The sequence below is a fragment of the Marmota flaviventris genome, chromosome 10 (genome assembly GCF_047511675.1).
Source record: "Marmota flaviventris isolate mMarFla1 chromosome 10, mMarFla1.hap1, whole genome shotgun sequence".
Classification (NCBI taxonomy): Eukaryota; Metazoa; Chordata; class Mammalia; order Rodentia; family Sciuridae; genus Marmota; species Marmota flaviventris.
The window spans coordinates 34,278,985-34,298,088 of NC_092507.1; the positions used below are offsets into that span (position 1 = coordinate 34,278,985).

Sequence of the window (19,104 nt, forward strand, 5' to 3'; positions counted from 1 at the left end):
GCAGGGTGTGTCCCGGTGCACTGGGAGAAAATGTTAGTACTGGGTCCTTGGCATTTGCCTAGCTTCTGAGCATACACAGAGACACACCCAAGGTGCTGTGAGAACATAGAGCAAGCGTGATACAGTGGATAAAATAGTCAAGAGTCAAGATGGATCTCCATCTCATGGGCCTTGAAATCCGCTAAGAAAATGGAGGGAAAAGGGGTAGAAAATCTGATACAGGTATTCACATTGGAGAACAACAAAGAAGCTAGAATATGACAAAGACAGGAAGTGATAAATGAATGTTCTAACCAAATGACAAGAACTTGAAGGGAATAAATAGTACAATAAGATATAGAGAGTCCTGGAGGGAGGGACTGCTCTATACAGGATGATCAGGGAAAGAACTCTCTGACATATTTGAGTGGAGATCTCATAGATGAGATGGACTCGAATGTACAAAGAAAGGTGCGTAAACAGGAAAAACTGGGGAGTGAAAAAGAATCTGATAAGCCTACTCAGGAGGCTTAGGCAGGAGGATCACAAATTCAAGGCCAGCCTCAGCAACTTAGCAAGACCTGTCTCAAAAAAAAATAAAATAAAATGGGCTAGAGATGTAGCTCAGTGGTAGAATGTACCTGGGTTTAACACTAGTATTTAACAAAAAAGAAGAAGAACTTGAGAAGGAAGGAGGCCAGAGTAATTAGAGTTCAGTAAGGGGAAGGTGGCATAAGATGAAGTCAGAAAGGAGGGGAAAAGCCAGGAGATGTAAGGCCTTACAGCCAGTGGCTGCAAGTGTAGATGTAGTCTAAGTACAATGGGAAGCGATTTAGAAGTTTTTTTAAGTCATTGGATGAAACTGCCTTACCCCTGAAAGTTTTTACTCCTCTCTCATACCCAGGTCCCCTGCCAGCAGAGGGGCAAGACAGCATGTGTTAGGTTTCACAATGGTTGGTTTCCAATATGTTTTCATGGGAAATAAATAATCAAATCAATTCATATATAGTTAACTTCTCCTCTTTGACCTCATCAGGACCTCCAGGGCCCAGTTCTAACATTTTCCCCAGCATATATACATCACCCTGCTCATTTCTTCACCCAGACTCAACCCATGACCATTCTTTTTTATTTTAAAAAATATTTTTTTAGTTGTAGTTGGACTCAATACCTTTATTTTATTTATGTATTTATATGTGGTACTGAGGATTGAACCCAGCACCTCGCACATACCAGGCAAGCACTTTACTGCTGAGCCACAACCCCAACCCCACCATGACCAATCTTACGAACTATTTTCTCATCAGTACTCCTCACCTCCTCTGTACCTGTTCACACTGAGCAAAGCCCTAATTCTGTAGCATTGCTACAAACCACTTCAATGCCCACGCAGAGAGCTGTTGAACAAAATCACAATACTCTGCAGACTAATCCCACAGCAGATGCCTGTTCACCTGGTCTCAGAGTTTTCTTCTTCTATCCATTCACTCTCACTTCCATCTCATCTAGAAGGCCAGGATATATGGCATCCCTCCACTCTGAGCACCTTCCCTTCAACTCCATTTGAACCCTTTCTTTTCCTGTTCTCTTTCCTGGAGGTCACCTCCTCTTGTTCAGAGCTTAACTTCTCTGCCAGCATTTATGTCCCATACAATTTGATCTCTCTGTCTTTCCATTCTCATCTCTCCTTATTCTGTGTCTTAACCTTTATGAACACCAAAGCACGGACTGTATCGGGTAGCCAACATAGCTAACATTGATTGAGACCTTATTATGTATCTCTCTATTTTAAGTACTTCACATGCATTAATTTATTTCATGATAAACACAGCCCATATTAAGGAACACTATTCTATAACATACTATACTAAACATATTATTCCATAATTATTCCTATTTTACAAATGAAGAAACTGAGGCACAGAGAGGCTAAGTAACTTTCCACAGCACACAGCTAATAAATGGTTGAGTTAGGAATCAGATTTTGGCATCTGACTCTGGTGCTCATGATTTTTGCTCTTCTATTTCATCCTTTATCTTTACTCATTCAGAAAGACTAAGCTCAGGGACCATTCACTCCAGGGAACATTCCCTTACCACCTTTCCTGATCTTTTTCCCAGACCCCTACCCCACGGCTACCAAGGTCTAGCATGTAGTAGATGCTTATATAAACAATATAATAGCATTATTGAGATGTCATTCACAAATAATTCAATTCACCAAACAATTTAAACTGTACAGCTTAATTTTTTTAAAGTATATTCTCACAGCTATACAGTCACTGCCATGTTCTAATTTTAGAACATTTTTGTCCCCCCTAAAAGAAGCCCATTAACAGTCAATCTCATCCTTTCCCTCCTCAGCCCCTGGCAACGACTAATCTACTGCCTTGATAACTTTGCCTATTCTGAACATTCATATAAATGGAACCCTACAATAAGTGGGGTTTTTTTAACTGGCTTCTTTGACTTAGCATGTTTTCAAGGTCTATCCATGCTTTATTATATATCACTACATAATATGTATTATGAATTAATACAATTCCTTTTTATAACCAAAGAATATTCCATTGTATGGATTACCACATTGTTATCCATTCCTTAGGTGAAGGGCATTTGGGTTGTTTCCACTTTGTGGCTCTGCTGACTGATGCTGCTCTGAGCATTCACAGAGGTTTCTGTGTGGCTGTATATTTTCAGTTCTCTTGGATATGTATCTAAATATATATCCAATTTCAGGTCATATAATAACTATATTTAATATTTGTAATTGGGGCTGGGGATGTGCCTCAAGCGGTAGCGCGCTCGCCTGGTATGCGAGCGGCCCGGGTTCGATCCTCAGCACCACATACACACAAAGATGTTGTGTCCGCCCAAAATTAAAAAAAAAAATAAAAATTATTAAAAAAAAAAATATATATATTTGTAATAATGTCCAAACTGTTTTCCAAAGTGGCTGCACCATTGTACATTCCCACCAGAAAACAATGGGGGTTCCAGTTTGTCTACATCCTCACCAACATTTGTTATTGTCTTTTTTAATATAGCCATTCTAGTTGATAGGAAGTGTCTTGACAAATTTTTAAAAACTAATTATTAGGGGATGGGGTGCAGCTCAGTGGCAGAGCATTGCCCGACAAGTGTGAGGCACTGGGTTCGATGCTCAGCACCATTTAAAATTAAATAAATAAATAAAGGTATTTTGTCCGTCTACAACTAAAAGAATATATATTTTTAATATTTATTTTTTTAGTTTTCGGCAGACACAACATCTTTGTTTGTATGTGGTGCTGAGGATCGAACCCGGGCCGCACGCATGCCAGGCGAGCGCGCTACCGCTTGAGCCACATCCCTAGCCCTAAAAAAATATTTCTTAAAAAACATTAACCAGTAGCTCTCAAAGAAGATTGACATTGGAATTAGGTCTTGAAGGATGAAAATAAGTTTGCCAGATGAACAAAGAAGACGGAGAGAGCTGGCTGCCAGGTAGAGGGTTTGTTTTCTGTCTACTGACTCAGAAGTAGAGAATTTTTACAAACAACTTAGAATCTTGTTGATGAGATCTAAAGAAGACATCTGCTAGCAAGAAAAAGGACCAAAACAGAATGTCAGATGGTCTTGATTGGCTCAAACAATGGGTAGAATCTTCCAACCAGATGCAGGCAACTGGTATTAATGCTTGAATCTGAGTGCCTGCATAGGGGAGGGAAACTAAACTAAAGAAAAGCTCTGGGGATTATTTGACCATAAATTGAGAAGTCAGCAAGTGCCATAGCCACCCCTATATATCCGGTATCATTTGAATCCCGAATGATTGAGGAGATAAACAATTCTGCTCCATCCTCTACTGGTCAGACTACTAATCAGTCCACCTATAGGACTATGTCCTATTTGGGAGAAAGGCACTGGTCAACAACTCTAATCATTCCCATAAAACATGGACCTCAGTAGTTTGCCAAAAATGACATATTCCTATTACTTAGCTTCCATGACCTTCACAGCTGTCCTTGGGGTGGTCTAATAATAATAGCCAATATTTATTGAGTGCTTACTATGTGCCCAACTTTCTTGTTTTCTCTATATAAAATAACATAATCCTCATAATAACTTGGAGGTAGGTAAATTATCTGCATATTTCAAATAAAAAAACAGCGGGGCTGGGGCTGTAGCTCAGTGGTACAGAACTTGCCAGGCACAAATGAGGCACTGGGTTCAATCCTCAGCATCACATAAAAAATAAATAAATAAAATAAACTTTTTTAAAAAGGCAGTGGATGGCCTTAAAAACAGGTGCAGGACCTTAAGTAACTTAAATAAAATTATTGAACTGTAGGACCAAGATTCAGACCCTGGGCTACTGAGGAGTCTAAGCAAGCAAAAGATAAGGAGACTCTTTAGGACTCTGCACTAGTTGCTTCAGGAAGTACTGTTAGGCTGGATCTTAATCCAACTCTAGACTTGAGGAGACTGCTGAGCTTAGATGCTTGAGTTCTAGTGCCATGAGGCATAAAAAGAGAGAGGCAGCCTTTTACATGTGGGCTTATTTGTTGGAAAGTAAAGGCAAGAATGGGAACAAGCTGGGGATATAGCTCAGTTGGTAGAGTGCTTGCCTTACATGCACAAGGCCCTGGGTTCAATCCCCAGCACTAGCAAAAAAAAGAATGGGCACAAACTATGTGTCTGTTTTAGTTGGTTCTAGATACTCATCAGGACAACCAACTATTTATGAATTTCTTTTGTGTGTGTGGAGGGGAGGGAGAATTGGTATTGAACCCAGTAGTACTTAAGCACTGAGCCACATCCTCAGCCCTTTTTATTTGAAACAGGATCTTGCTAAGTTACTTTGGGCCTTGCTAAATTTCTGAGGCTGGTTTTGAAGTCAAGATGCTCCTGCCTCAGCCTCCTGAGCCAATGGTATTACTGGCGTGAACTTCTGATCCCCACTATTTAGGGATTTCATTTACTCTATCTGCTTCTTACTTCTTCTGACCTCCTCTGCTTAAATAGGTCTCCCCTAAGCTCAAGATGTAGCTCAGTGGTAGAGCATTTGCCTAGCGTGTATTAGGCCCTAAATTCATTTCCCAGCACCAAAAACAAAAAGCAAGTCTCTACTTGGCCTGGCCTTGGATCACATCTGAAGTTATTCCAAGGAGAAAATTGTTCCTTCATTTAGTGTTGAGATAAAGAAAATAATTCTCAAAAAGGTGAAGTAAATTATTTAAATTATTTACACAGCTAGGATTCTGAACCTTAGGCTTTTGACTGAAGAAGGCTGTGTTTTTTTCTCCTTTTTTCTACCACAACAACGGAAAATGGGCATAATCTCAGTGGAACAGAACTGGATCCCTGGGGGTCAGGATACTTAAAAACCAGGTCATACTAGGAATCACCGAATGGACTAGAAATAGTCAACAAAGGGGCTGGGGCTGTAGCTCAGTGGTAGAGCCCCTGCCTCGCACATGTGAGGCACTGGGTTCGATCCTCAGTACCACATAAAAATAAATAAGGATATTGTGTCCAACTACAACTAAAAAATTTAAAAAAAAAAAAAGAAAAGAAATAGTCAACAAAGAGAAAAGGAGACTCTAGGGACCACTCTGATTTCATATTCCCAAAAGGCTATTGTGTGGGATTGAGAGAACACCTTTTCTGTTTGAGCCCAAGGGATTAAACACAGACCAGGGGGTGGAACTTCCAGAGAAATAGACAGCTGAAGCTGTGTGCGAGTTTTCTAAATAGCCAAATCTCTCCTGAGCAGAAATGCCCAGGAATGTCTGGAGCCTCCTGGCCATGGGGCAGTTTAGGCAGACACTTGTCAGACCACTTTCCTGGAAGATTGTGGAGATGGGCCGAATCACGAGACCTTTCCAGACTTTCAACAGGGTAGTTTGGGGTTTGGGGCTCCAAGGCCAGCCTCTCCCAGCCTTCAGAACTCTGGAAGTCTCTGAGCATCACACCTGTGACTTGGCCTGCTCTATCTGATTGTGTCCTTCCTTCCCAAAGTGTCCTCTAGCCTCCCCAGGAACTGAGGAGAGAAGACCCGCATATCTGGGGCCTGTGTTGCTGGGTGGCCTTCTCCAGGTCTTACTTTTCCCTTGAGGTTAGGTGGACCTTCCTAGGGCAGGATATGGAGTCAAGGCCAGGGTCTGGGCCAGGGGAACTTTGTGGGAGAAAGGCAAGCTGAGGTCTAGGGATGAGCCCCGGGTGAGGGAGGAAATATCCAGAAGGAGTGAGTACCTGTCTGGTGCTGAAGCATGAGGGTTCATTTGATGACAACTTCATTAGGATTTTCCTCTCATCATTCGGACTGTGCACCACACTCACACACATATATAACTATTGGAAAAACGATTTTAATACCCATGGCACATTGTCCTTGTGTGATATAAAATCCAATGACATGTGGCATTTGGAAAAGGTCACTTCTCCCATCAGGATTCATTAGCCTGTTTCAGCCTCTACGCCTGCAGGACGGGTCCCAGCTGCCTGTCCCCTATAGTGGGGGCAGCTGGACAGGTGGAGCCCACAGGGACCCTCCCTGGAGAGCAAAGGGCCTCCCCCGAGTGATGACCAGGGAGCCTTTACTTTGGCCAAGCTCCTTCTCTAACATGCCTGGGGAATAAGGAAGGATGATATCCAGAGAAAATGAAGCCCCTGACCAGGCAATCATGATTTTGAGGTCTGGGGTACAGGAAGAAGAAAGATAGAAACAGAGCCTCAGTCTGTTTCCTGAGTATCATCCTTTGGGCAGAGGATAGGAGACCTGGGACTTTGAAGTGAGAATTGAATGACCAGGGTGGATTCTATGAGAAAATCAAGGACATGGGGAAGACAGAGGCCTGGGAGGCTATTGTGGCAGGATCCTGGGTTGCCTTTAGGGACCTGACTAGAACCTGCATTCTCCTTATATTCTGTTCATTCTTCTTTCAAAGCTAGGACCCATGTCTGGTCTTCTGGCTCCTCTCTTATGTTCTTTATGTGCTTGGATTTCATCTCTAGGTATGAAGTGGGTGTGTCCTCCACCCAGGCCCCTGGGAACAGGCATTATCTGTCAATGTTGATGGTGGTATGACCAAGGGATGGGCCATCCAACACCAACATCCACGCCTTCTACATTTTACTTGTCGGCCTGTGCTGGCATTGGCATCTCTGTGAAAAGCCCAGCCTTACCAGCTTGGGAAGTTACCTCCTTAACAGCTAAATAGGAGTGGCTTCTACAGATCCTTGTGCTCTTGGCTTGTTAGATGGGAGTCACCAATAGGTCACAAAAGAACTCTGGTTTCAGAAAACAAGAATGAGGATAGTCAGAGTGCAAGGAAAGACTTTGGAAAGATTAGACATGAGGCCAGGCATGGTGGTGCACACTTGTAATCTCAGCAACTCAGGAGACTGAGGCAGGAGGATCACAAGTTCAAGGTCAGCCTGGACAATTTAGCAAGATCCTGTCTCAAAATAAAATAATATAAAGAGGGTTGGGGATGTAGCAGCTCAGAGGTAGAATGTTCATGTATTCAATCTCTAGGATTCCCCCCCACACAAAAAAATAAATAAATAACTAGAGCTGGAGACAAGGAAGGTAGTAGGTTCACTCAGATGAGGGGAACAGGGAAGACACACACCCTAAGACAAAGCCTCAGAAGCAAGAAGCCCATGTGTGCAGCCTAGTTCCTGAGCTATGGTGCCCATCTACTCACACACTCACACAACCTGTCTTACTTGTCTGTTCTTGCAATGGGAAAAGGAGGGGTCTCTAGCAAGGAGAAGAAGTATCCAGTGAGACCAAAAGAGGCAGGAGCGCTGAGCGCAGTGGTGCATGCCTGTAATCCTAGCCACTTGGGAGGCTGAGACAGGAGGATCATGAGTTCAAAGCCAGCCTCAGCAACTTATTGAGACCATAAGCAACTTAGACCCTGTCTCTAAAAAAAAAAAGGGCTGGCTCGGTGATTGAGTGCTCTTGGGGTCAATCCCCTGTACCAAAAAAATACATAAATAAATAAGTTAAGTAAATAAATAATAAGAATAAGCAGAAGCAGGAGAGTGTGATGTGTCAGAAGCAGAAACCAGGTTAAAATAAGGCTTCAAAGGACAGAACCACACATTGTGCTAAAGTTGCTGCCAGTAGCAAAAGATGAGGATTTCTGAGACTGACCCTTTGGAACTGGCAAAAATAGGAGCCATTGGCAAGCCTGACAAGAGCACTTTCAAGAGAGGATAGGAAGGAAAGAAGAGAAAATGATGAGTATTGATGTCTCTTGTGGCATGTTGCTCCCAAGAGCAGATATATACATTTATACAAAGATTCATTTATTTGTTTGAGAAACACTTGTTGAGGCCCTAATCTCCATGAGGATCTCTGCACCAGGCACTGTGTATCTGAAGTAAGCAGCCTGGTCCTTGCCCTTGGCATCTTGCAAAGTGATAAATGAGATAAGCCTACTTCTCCCATGACTTGAACTTCATTTTCTTAACTGTTCAGAGAGCATTGTTAGAAAACTCTGCCCTGTTTACAGAACTTAGAAATGTCCCAAATTTACTGAGCCAGTTCCAAATGTTCTGACCTATTATCATACCATGAGGTGGTCATGCTGGGTTCTAATTTAAAAATATATATATATTTTTTAATTAATTTTTTTAGTTGTCAATGGATCTTTACTTTATTTCTTTATATATGGTGCTGAGAATTGAACCCAATGCTTCATACATGCTAGGCAAGTGCTCTACCACTGAACTACTACCCCAGCCCCTGGATTCTAATTTTTGATCTAGCAAATGTGGTCATTGCTAGGAGCAGTGCACGTAAAAGTCTTCTGTGACCTGCAGGTGCTCTATCAGTACAAGTCATTATTCAAAAATGGTCTAGATTAAAGAGGCAGCGTGGCCACTCCTTTCTGTGTGCTTTCAGGGTAACTTGTCCGTCCCTCCTTCCCAGCACTCATCTCCCTTTATTTTTAATGTGTTGTAAGTGCGTGCCTCACTCCAAATAGCGTCTGACAAGGGGGCTGGCATGCACTCTAATTTCTCAATAAAGATTTATTGGATTTCTGAATGGATGGATAAATGGTGGGCGACATAGACAAGCAAACAGCAAATTATGATTTAAGACCAAATGAAATGATAATTATCATCACTAACATTTATCGAGGACTTACTATGTATAAAACCTGATGCTTATTTCTCTACATGTCATCTCACATCTCTCACACCACTCCTCTAGGAAGTAGAGAGCATCACCTTGCAGATGAGAAGCCAGAGGCCCAGAGAGGTTAAGTCACTTGCCCAAGACACAAAAACGAAAGTTCCAGAGGTCCTGAAGTCAGAAGCTCCAGGTCCACCAATCCAGGGTTATTCACTCTGATCTAGCCAGAAGAGTCCTTTGGCCCCTGGGTTGTCCTTCTTTTTGGTCCAATCAATGCAGAACCCAGACAACTGGCCATGAATCCACCACTTAAATCTCCCCTCCTTCACCAGGGTAGCCTAAGCAGGCTTGTCCAACTGGAGCAACCGCCAGGGAAGGAACTGAGAGTGGTTCATTCCTCTTTTACAGCCCTTGTCAAATTCCAAAGCAAGTCGTAAATTCATTAACCTCGTAGGGATTAAGCTGTACAGCTTACTTAGCACCATAAACAAGATCATTGGGATGTTGATTTTCCCCTTTTATTGCTTCACTCAAGGAAAGCCTAGCTGGCCCCAGCTCTGGAAACAGAGGTTGGCTCTCCCAAAGCTTGTCAGGATGCTGAGGAAATCCCAGCTGGCTGTCCCCTAGTAGCATTACAGGCAGGACTAGGGCTTGGGGCCCAGGTATACGTAGCCTGAGAATTTCTCCCCCTGGCTTGTGTTGGCACAGCCAGAAGTAGCATTTCCAAACCAGCGGCTGAGCTTCTGTCTCTGCAGCTGGAGCTGGGCATGCTGGGGAGAGGCAGAGGAGAGGGGCTCTAAGGCCTGCCCTCCAGCTCACCTGGCTCTCCTGTCAAAAATGGTCTCAAGATGGCATCACCCTTCCTTCTTGCTCCCCCAGCCCCTGAGGTTTATCCTAGGAAGGCTATCATTGTCTGTGTGACCCGTCTCTCTTCAACAGAGGCCAGGAACTGTCCCTCTCCTGGGCTTGGGATCCATTTCCTCCTGTCCTGTCTGAGGCCTGGCTCTAGCAGTGACCCTCTCTCCTGGAGCTCCAGCTCTCTTCCCTATCGGACACACAAGACCCCTAGAGTCATCCTCCAGACCTGGTGCCCTCCCAGCAAACACAAGCCTCTCTCTCCTCCCTTCACACTCTAGGATAGGCTGTCCACATTTGACACCTGCCCACACCCCTCCCTCCCTCCCTCCTTAAGCCACTGCAGCTTTACCTACATCCCCACCTCTCCCTTGACCTACTTTTGCCAAGGTCAACAACTGCTGCAAAGTACCAAATCCAGCAACAGCATTTTTAGTCATTTATCTGTGTTCTGCTCAACGGATGTTCAGGGGTTCCTAGATGCTGGTGACAATAGTAAGAAAAACAGAAGAGAACTGAGACATTTCATAAGCTGAACTGTTATGAGCAAAAGTTCATAAGCTCAGACTATGCTGGCCCACCTAAGTGCTCACCTTGACTCTGCTGCTTACTAAGTTCTGTGACCTTGAGCAAGAGCCTCACCATGTTTGTCTTTTAAATGGGATAATCATAGTATTGTTTAGATTGCTGAGATGTTGAAGTAAATCATCAAGGCCAAGTCTTTAAGTCAGTACATGGTGCCTAGTAAGTGCTCTGCCTAATATCACACAGCAATCTACCTACTCCAAACTGTCGCCCTCTAGTGGCATTATGATAACTCCCTGTTCTTCCTGCCTCTCACCTCCACCCCACTGTCTTGGACTCTTTGGGCTTTCCCGGTGGTAATCACCTGGAATGTGTTTGCTCAACATATTAATTTAATCAGTGGCTCTGTGTTTGGGGTAGCTAGGCATCAAGAACAATAGTTATCTCATGGATAGAAGTGAGGTGGAGAAAAGAAAGCTATTTTGAAGAGAAGATAATTATATCTGATTTCAGCTTGTTTCATTTGGGAAACAATAAAACATCCAAATGGTTATGGCCTTTGGGCAGAGGACAAATCAGGATGCGAGTGCTGAAGAGAAGCCCAGTTGGAAGAAGGTTTCGGAGTCATGGGAAGAGTTGTGGAAAGTTGATATCTAAAGAGGGAAGAAAATAAATTCTCTGAAAGCAAAGAGCTCAGGAGTGGACCTTGAGTCAGAGGAACTGGGACATGGAGATAGTGCTGACTTCAGGACAGCCGAGGAGGAGCAAAGGAGCGAGGGCAGACCGTGGTGGAGAAACGGAAATGCAGGAGCACCAGTGAGAAGCACAGACACTGTGGTAAGGGAGGCCACAGTTTCCACAGGTTTCATGAGCTGCTGAGGATGATACTATGAGAATGACACCAAAGGGACAAAAGCTGCATCCCAGAAAATCAGGAGATGAGACAACAAGCTCAGGCTCTTGTTCCAGGAGGCAGATTAAAGGACAGAAGAAAAGTAGGGTAAAGGGTTCATGAAGTAGCAAGGTTAGGGGGTGTAGCTCAGTGGTAGAGCACTCATCTAGCATGCACAAGGCCCTGGGTTCAATCCCCAGCACCAAAAAAAAAGGGGGGGAAAGAGAAAGAATTTACACTTAACTTGGAAGACGGAAGAAAGAGAGCAATAATAACAAGTATGAGGTCCCTGCCAGGGAGCAAGGGAACTGGCCCTACCCGACAGTAGGCACTAGATTAGGTGAAAAGGCAGAAATTCTGAAAACTGAGAATGGAAGGAACTATTCTGTGTCTGAACTGAAGAGAGGACTTGCCTGTTATTCTCAGTAACAGAATAAAAATATCAACAATGACAATAAAAAGTTTATTTGGTAGCTCAATTTGGGAGATGCAAATCTGAACTGTTTTCCCCCTCCAATCTCTACACCTGGTCAAATACCTTTCCTTGGATGGGTAGTTGATCGCTTAACAAAATAGGCAGATCCTACCCCCCCACACACTTCTAGTTACTTCTGATTTGCACAGATATCAGAAATTCTAATCTGATTTCTGGTTTAAGGTATTCCTCTCCTTTTATTACCCCTTCTCTCCGTGTGTGTGGGATCTGCCTCTGGAACCTTCCTTAGCCAGCAGCTGGGGCATCAGGGTTCTCTGCAGAGCTGGTCATCCTGAAGGGTGCATGTGTTCAAACAACTTAAAATGCCTTAGCCTTGGTTCGCTTCCTCTTCTATAAAATAAGTAACACTAACTTAGAATGCCCTTAGGATTATGTGAAGGATTAGACAAATGCTTGTAAAGCCCCTTATCCACAGCACTTGTCCCACAAATGGAACACTCATTACTGGGTGCGTGAGGATGGCTCCTGGGCATGAATGTACACTTATGTCTATCAAGATGTGTGTGTGTGTCTGTACCTGTGTGTGCAAGAGAGTTATGTGTGAGCTGGTGATGGGGCACCCTGTGAGTCAGCTATTGTGTGTGTCATTGCCTACAGCTGACCCCCGGAGCTGTAAATCCTGCCTCTATGCCCGCTAGAGTGAGCACTTTATAGCCCAAGGTCAGGCCCATGAATCATAAGTGGGGCTGGCAGGAAGCAATCAGGCAGGGCTGGGTGGAGCTGGGTGGGAGGAGGCCCCAGGATTCCCACCACTTGGAGAGGAGCCTGGGGTGTAACCTGCCATCCCCATCTCCTGGAGATTATGGCCCTGCCTTGACAGGCCCCTCCGTGCTCCAGGGCACCAGCACAACCAGTGGGTGAGCTGTGTGCTTCAGGCCTTTCTCTTGAAGGATGGGCCCTGAGCCTAGAGCCCACAGCCTGGTGGATGTGGAGCGGCCACCTCCAAGCCCAGTGCTTTTATTTCTTCTTGCTTTTCCAATCTGTCTTGGGGAAAGTGGCCCCAATAAGGCAGCCCTTTCACTCTGAAACCTTTTTATGACTCCAGCCATAATTAACTTGAGTAATAAAATTTTTCAAATCCAAATAGATATAATTAACATTTAATGCCCCTGGTTGGTGCTGGTGGCTGGGCCCATTAAGAGCACAGTATTGATTGAGAAGGTGAGCCAGCTGGGCCTGCTGCTGGGCCAGGGGGCAGAGGTGGCTAGAACCAGGGCTGCCTATGAGCAGGGCCCAAGCCCAGGTGTGAGGCAGGTGGCCAACCCCACCCCCACCTGGGTGACCAGGATGGGACCACTCACTATTGGGGCTGGGTGAACTCCTTCCTGCTGTCAGTCTCCCATGGCTCTCCTACCTTCAGGCCCTGTGGTCCCCAGCAAGCACTTCTGTACCAGCGCTTGCGCTGTCTGACCAATCCTGGAGGCCTGCCTCCTCCCCAGAACTTACCCAACTTCCCAGGACAAGGTTGTGTCTTCTCCCTAAGGAGCCCCCTGGCTTTGGAGCACATCTCTCCCACAGTTCTTCCTGACTTGCACCACTCCACTGTATAGCTCAGGTTGAGCTCTAAACCCATTTAGTCAGAGAAGAAGCCTTATCTATCCCCAGGGCAGGTTTACACCTTCCCACAACTTCCCCCAGGGAGCTGCACAGTGGTACAGTTCAGGGAGCATTCCTTTGAAACCCACTTCCATGCTATGTGACCTTAGGCAAATACCCAAGCTTCTTCAAATCCCAGTGTCCTTTTCTGTAAAATAAGAATAACAAGAATATCCACCTTTTAAAGATGCAGTAGCATCAATCTTACCTTTCACATCACAAGAGTCCAAGGCCGAGAATCATTGTCTTCATGTTACATGTAAAAACTCGGACTTCGGGAAGGCAAAACCGATATTCTTGTGTCTTCTCTCTGTCTCTCTCTGTCTCTCTCTCTCTCTCTCTCTCTCTTTCTCTAAAGTTAAATTTAATATATAAGCATCTAAGCTGGGGACTACCTAGGGAACATCTCACTGGAAATAAGATAATTCTAAGACCAGCACACTGTATGCAGGGTTCTCTTGGTCTGGAGGAGCACAAGGGAGGGAAAGGGATGCACATCATAAACTAGTTTAAGTTAAGGCTACATAGGAGAAGCAAGAAGGCTCTGGGACCTGGTGCAAACTAGAATGAAAAATATTGTAGGAGAAATGGGTAAAGGTCATGAATTCAAGGCAAATCCAGCTATGAGAACAGAAGCACTGCCAGGGATTGGGAGGGCACACTGGGGCTTATATGTGTAACTCTGGGTCTGGGACAGTGGGGGTGTTGGAATAGGTATGTTCCTCACAGAACCAGGCAGTTGCCCACAGGGAGCCTATAGGCCCAGGCCCTGCTGTGCAAGAAGAGTCTATTTAGGGACTGAGTTCCTTTCTTGGTCCATCTTTGCCATTACTGTGTACCCCTGCTCCCAAATTTATAATCTTCTACTCTCCATGAAACAGCATTTCCTGTCTCCAAGGGAAGTGCTTTCCTGGCCTTTAGAAACCTCATTCTTCTTCCAAACTCTCAAAGCCCAACAGGGGCCTTGAATACTTCCTGATTTAGTCCGGGTCTTTATCTAAACTTGATTGTCTGCTTTGTCTACTGCCCCCTTCCAAGACCACTGACACCAGAGCTGGTGCCTAGAAAGGTGTAGATAGGAGGGCATTCCTTCGTCCCTCCATTCACTCATTCACATGACATCACTGGCTGTGCCCAGCCCTGCTAAAGAAAGAGCAAGTAAATATGTAATTATAATCAGAGAAGGCCCGGGGTTAGAGGGCATGTGGTGGACCTGAAAGGCTCAGACAAACTGCTTCTGCAAGAGTAAACCTGGAAGCTGAGCTCGAAAGAGTTGTCCAGGCTGAGGAAACAGTGTGTTTAGGAGTCCAACAGTGAGAGAAAATGGCCCATTAGAGAAACTGAAAGAAATCAATGGGACCAGAACAGTGGTGAGCAGGCTGAGAAGCAGTAAGGGCCGAGGCTGTCCAGCTCAGCAACAGTCCACACCAAATGCCCCTCAGGACTTGCTAAAGGACTCAGGCCCTTTTCAGTCCCAGATGCGTATGTGCTGGTGGTGGGACTTAGGGAATCTCACTTGACTTCTGAGTCAAACGGGCATGACAACCTCGGTACCTGCGCCAAGTGTTGAACTGCTTCATGCTGGGCCAGTGCCTGGCTTATTAGGTAAGGTTAGAGACAGGGCCAGGGCATGTCTTCTGAAAAGGACAATTCCAGTCACAAGCCTTAATTCCCTCTCTCTAAATACTGAGGGGGTTCAATAACATGGTCCATATGTCCCACCAGCTCTAAAATGCCTGCAGAACAAAGGCCTATGGGAGGCCCAATGACCCTTATGGCAGGGACTCCTCACTCCTACATTCCCTGACTCCAACCTCACTGGCCCCACTCGCCACCTCTCAGCCTTTATCTTGGTTATTGCTCCACCTTTGCTTTTTTTACTTTTTTTTTTTTTTTTTTTTTTTTTTTGTGGTGCTGGGGATTGAACCCAGGGCCTTGTGAATGCAAGGCAAGCAATCTACCAACTGAGCCATATCCCCAGCCCCAACCCTTGCTTTTCTTGCCACCCTACCCTCTGGACTTCTGCCACTGCCTCCTCCAGGAAGCCCTCTCCCTGAGCCCTGGCCTCATTCTTCTCTCATCAGCCTCACAGTGGTATCTTATTGGGCCCAGCCTGGCTTCTGAGCCTGGCTCTCATTCCTCCACACCACCAGAGAATTGGCTCTCAAACTTTGAGGGTGTTCCATTTCTAAGTTTAAAACAAGTTATGATAAAAATGAAAGGAGAGAACAGACAGAACAACAGACAGAGGCAGAGGGAGGAGGGCAGTCCTTCCTGTGAGCAGCCCCAACCTGAGTCATGGTTCCTTCTCACAGTCCTGCTCTGTGATGACAGCTAAGAACTAGAGAGCAAGGGAGCCTGAGCTGGGACTTCACAGCCAGGGGAGCTGCTGCTGACTGTGAGGTTCATTGCGCAGCTGGTAACAGGCTGTGCCTGGCCAGGCCTCCTAGCTGCCCCTCTGTCTCAAGCCCTCTTTACAACAAACTCCAGCCCAACCCCCTACGCAGCTGCCTCCTCATGACACAGGCCTGTGTTGTCCTGTTGATCACTGACGACTATGACTGGGGAAGGGCCAGGACTCCATGGGAGGAGGATCTTGAGAGCCATGGGCAAAGCCCCCAGGACCCCAGGTTGTCAGCCCTGACCTCTTACACTTCCAGGCTCATAGCAGCTCCATGACCACCCCGCCCCCACCATGCACATACAAAGACACACTAAGACCCACTCAATGCAAGTCCCTCTACTTCAGGTGACACACACCCATCTCATTCATTTATTAAAGTGACAGGGAGGCCAGTGCTGTCCTCAGTGTCTACAAGAAAAGAAGACTGGGGTAGAGGACGACACTGACCCAGACATCCATGGCTAGCAATGCCGAAGCTGGTTTCAACACCAGGTCTGTCTGACTCTAAAACCCGTGTTCCACCCTCCCAGCCTCCTTGCCTCACTCCTGTTTCCTGCTTCAGCCCCATCCCAGCCCTGGGATTCTGCCTGTGACTGAGATACCAGTGTAGATGCAGGGACAGGGAGCAGCAGAGACCAGTAGTAGTAGGGAATGCCAATGTGGAGAGACTTAAGAAGATACAAGCTGGAAGGAGGAGGAGAACATATTTGGTGAGGACTTGGACTCAGCGCTGCCATAGTTTCTCTCCAACTCTCTCTTGGTCATGGAAGCTGAGGCCAGCCCATGGGGACCTGGCACTTGCTTGGATTCAATAGGAAGGTAAGGCTCCCTTCCCTTCCTCCTCCCATGACCTAGACCCAGCAGAAGGCAGAGGAAGATTAGACTGACCCTCCTGCACAGTTGGCCTTTCCTTCCTGATGAGGTGTTTTCACTGTAGTAGAGAGACACAGCACAAGAAAAAGTTCGCTCAAAGTTTTATTCTTAAGTTGAAACATGGCTTTGGCAATGGTTTTCACTTTTCACTATCTCAAGAAACTTTCCCTGCCTAAAGTGCTAAATATCCCAGGGCAGTAGTAGTAGTAGTAGTAGTAGTAGTAGTAGTAGTAGTACTAGTACTAGTACTAGTAGGAGTAGTAGTAGTAGTAATAATAATAGCAAACACTAAAATAAAGGGCTTATATGTGCCAACACTATTCCAGTGACTTTATACATAATCTTGTAAAGCAGGTACACTTATTCTTTCCATTTTATAGATGAGGTACAGGGAAGTCAAACAAGTTTTCCAAGGTATTCAAAAGGATCTTTTTATTTCAATGGTTGATGAGAAAGTGTAAAGTTGTAGAGACATTTTGTAAGTGTGGAGTTACTTTATAAATGCAGAGGTAGTTTTCCCTATAGAGGTGTTTATAAATGGGCGGGAGGTGCATGCTTCTGAAAGGCAGCAGTGTTTGGTACATGCAGAGGTATTTTTAATTATGTGGTGCCTCACAGTGTGAGAGATGGCTCTTCCCTGACTCCGACACTCCACACCTGAGGAGTGGGTCACAGTGAACTACCCTCCAGGGCAAGGGCAAATTGCTTCTTAATATAAATTGCATTCCTGGGCTGAGGTGTGACTCAGTAGTAGAGTGGCATGCTTAGTGTGTGTGAGGCCCGGGTTGGATCCCCAGCATTGAAATTTTATTTTATTTTATCTGTTGTTGTTACTAAAATTGCATTCCTACTTAAAAATCACAGACTGTCAGACTTGGAAAAGGTAAACTCTCACAGACCAAATCATATAAACCTATTGCCCCTGCAGGAATCTCTTTCTTTGCTGCCTGCCCAGAAGAGCCAGACAGTAGGCAGGAATAGGAAGGAAGATGGTCTCTCAGAAAGAAAAGCCCTGGAGAGTGTCTTGCCTACCAACTCCCCACAGAGCCATACCTCCTCCCTCTTAACCTGCAGTCAGGGCTGGGCTGATGGATACACTTCCTCTCTGCCTTCCCCAAGTCCTGGGAAATGGAGCCCTTAGGACAGAGCAGAACAGCATAGGATTGGCAAGGACAAGGCTCTTTGTTCACAACAGTGAAGGACCTTAGAGGCCTGGAACATGCCTGTTCTCCATGAGGCTGCCCACTTGTTCTTTTCCTCTGCTGCCCTCGGAGCTGAGTCCAGGAGGAACTTTGTCCAGGTATCTGTGCCCAGACCCTACTGCCTCACCATCCTGGCCCAAACTGGCATCCAAAGGAAAGCATGGCAGAGGACCAAGAATTATCAGAGAGGCCAAGGGGGCTTTTGGTCTTGGAATGATGCGATGGATGGCTCTTTGGGAACTGGGGCAAATTTGGGGAACTAGAATTGGATTGGGGTTTAGATTTAATTTTAGGACTTGGGCTAGGAGGCAGAGCTGGGTAGGCTCAGGGAACTGGGTTTATATTTTGGTTCAGAGCTTCTCTAGAAACTACATGCTTCATGTGGTCTAGCTAAGTCTGTCTCCAAAAGAGGGGATCTGTCATAATAACCCTTGACCTCTAATTTTGAACTTTATTGAAAGAAATAGAAAAGAGGGTGAGGGTTGATTTTGAAAGAAAGTGGAGTTGGTGTCCTGCATTGGAGAGCTGCTTCATTAGGAACTTGCTACTCAAAGGATAGCATGGGTATCACCTAGGAGCTTGGAAGAAACGCAGTCTTGGGATCCACTCCAGAATGGCTGACTTAGAATCCACACCTAAATGTGAACCCCCAAGTGTTCCGTGTACACGTAAAGTTTGAGGAACCCTGTGAAGGCTTTCTTGGCAGGAAGCCAAGAGACACCCAGTACCTTGGCCTGCTCCAGGGCCCCTGCCTAACACCCCCTCCCAGTGCTGGAGCCACAGTGACACCTACTGGCCATGGGCACCTAGACCACTTCCTCTAGGACATCTGGGCCCTATGGTCCAGCCCTGCCCGGCCTGCAACCTGAACTGAAGCAGACATTCCTGAGTTCTGGGGATCTGGCTTCCCCATTTGGACTGGAGCAGGCACAGGAAGAGCAGGCGCAGTGTGGAGCAGGGATGTGCAGACTGGAGCCTGAGGCCTCCGTGGGAAAAAGGCAGGAGAAATAAGGAGGTGTTTCACAAGTGCACAATGCTCGGGACACATCCCAAGCCCTGGCCTTTCCTCCAGACTCAGTAACACTGGGAACATGTTTGTCTGCTCTCTTCACTTAACCCTCAGCCAGATGAACAGCTGGCTTCCCA

The 19,104-nt window shown here is 45.7% G+C and overlaps 1 protein-coding gene and 1 non-coding gene across 3 annotated transcripts in view; both read left to right on the top strand.

Annotated features, from left to right (window-relative positions):
• The window catches only part of Rnf220 (ring finger protein 220), a 213,509-nt gene that overhangs the window by 140,216 nt on the left and 54,189 nt on the right, over positions 1-19,104 (top strand). The gene's annotated exons all lie outside the window — the stretch shown is intronic.
• On the top strand, positions 4,556-4,631 carry Trnav-uac (transfer RNA valine (anticodon UAC)). Its single transcript has one exon. It is a non-coding gene; the product is annotated as a tRNA-Val (tRNA).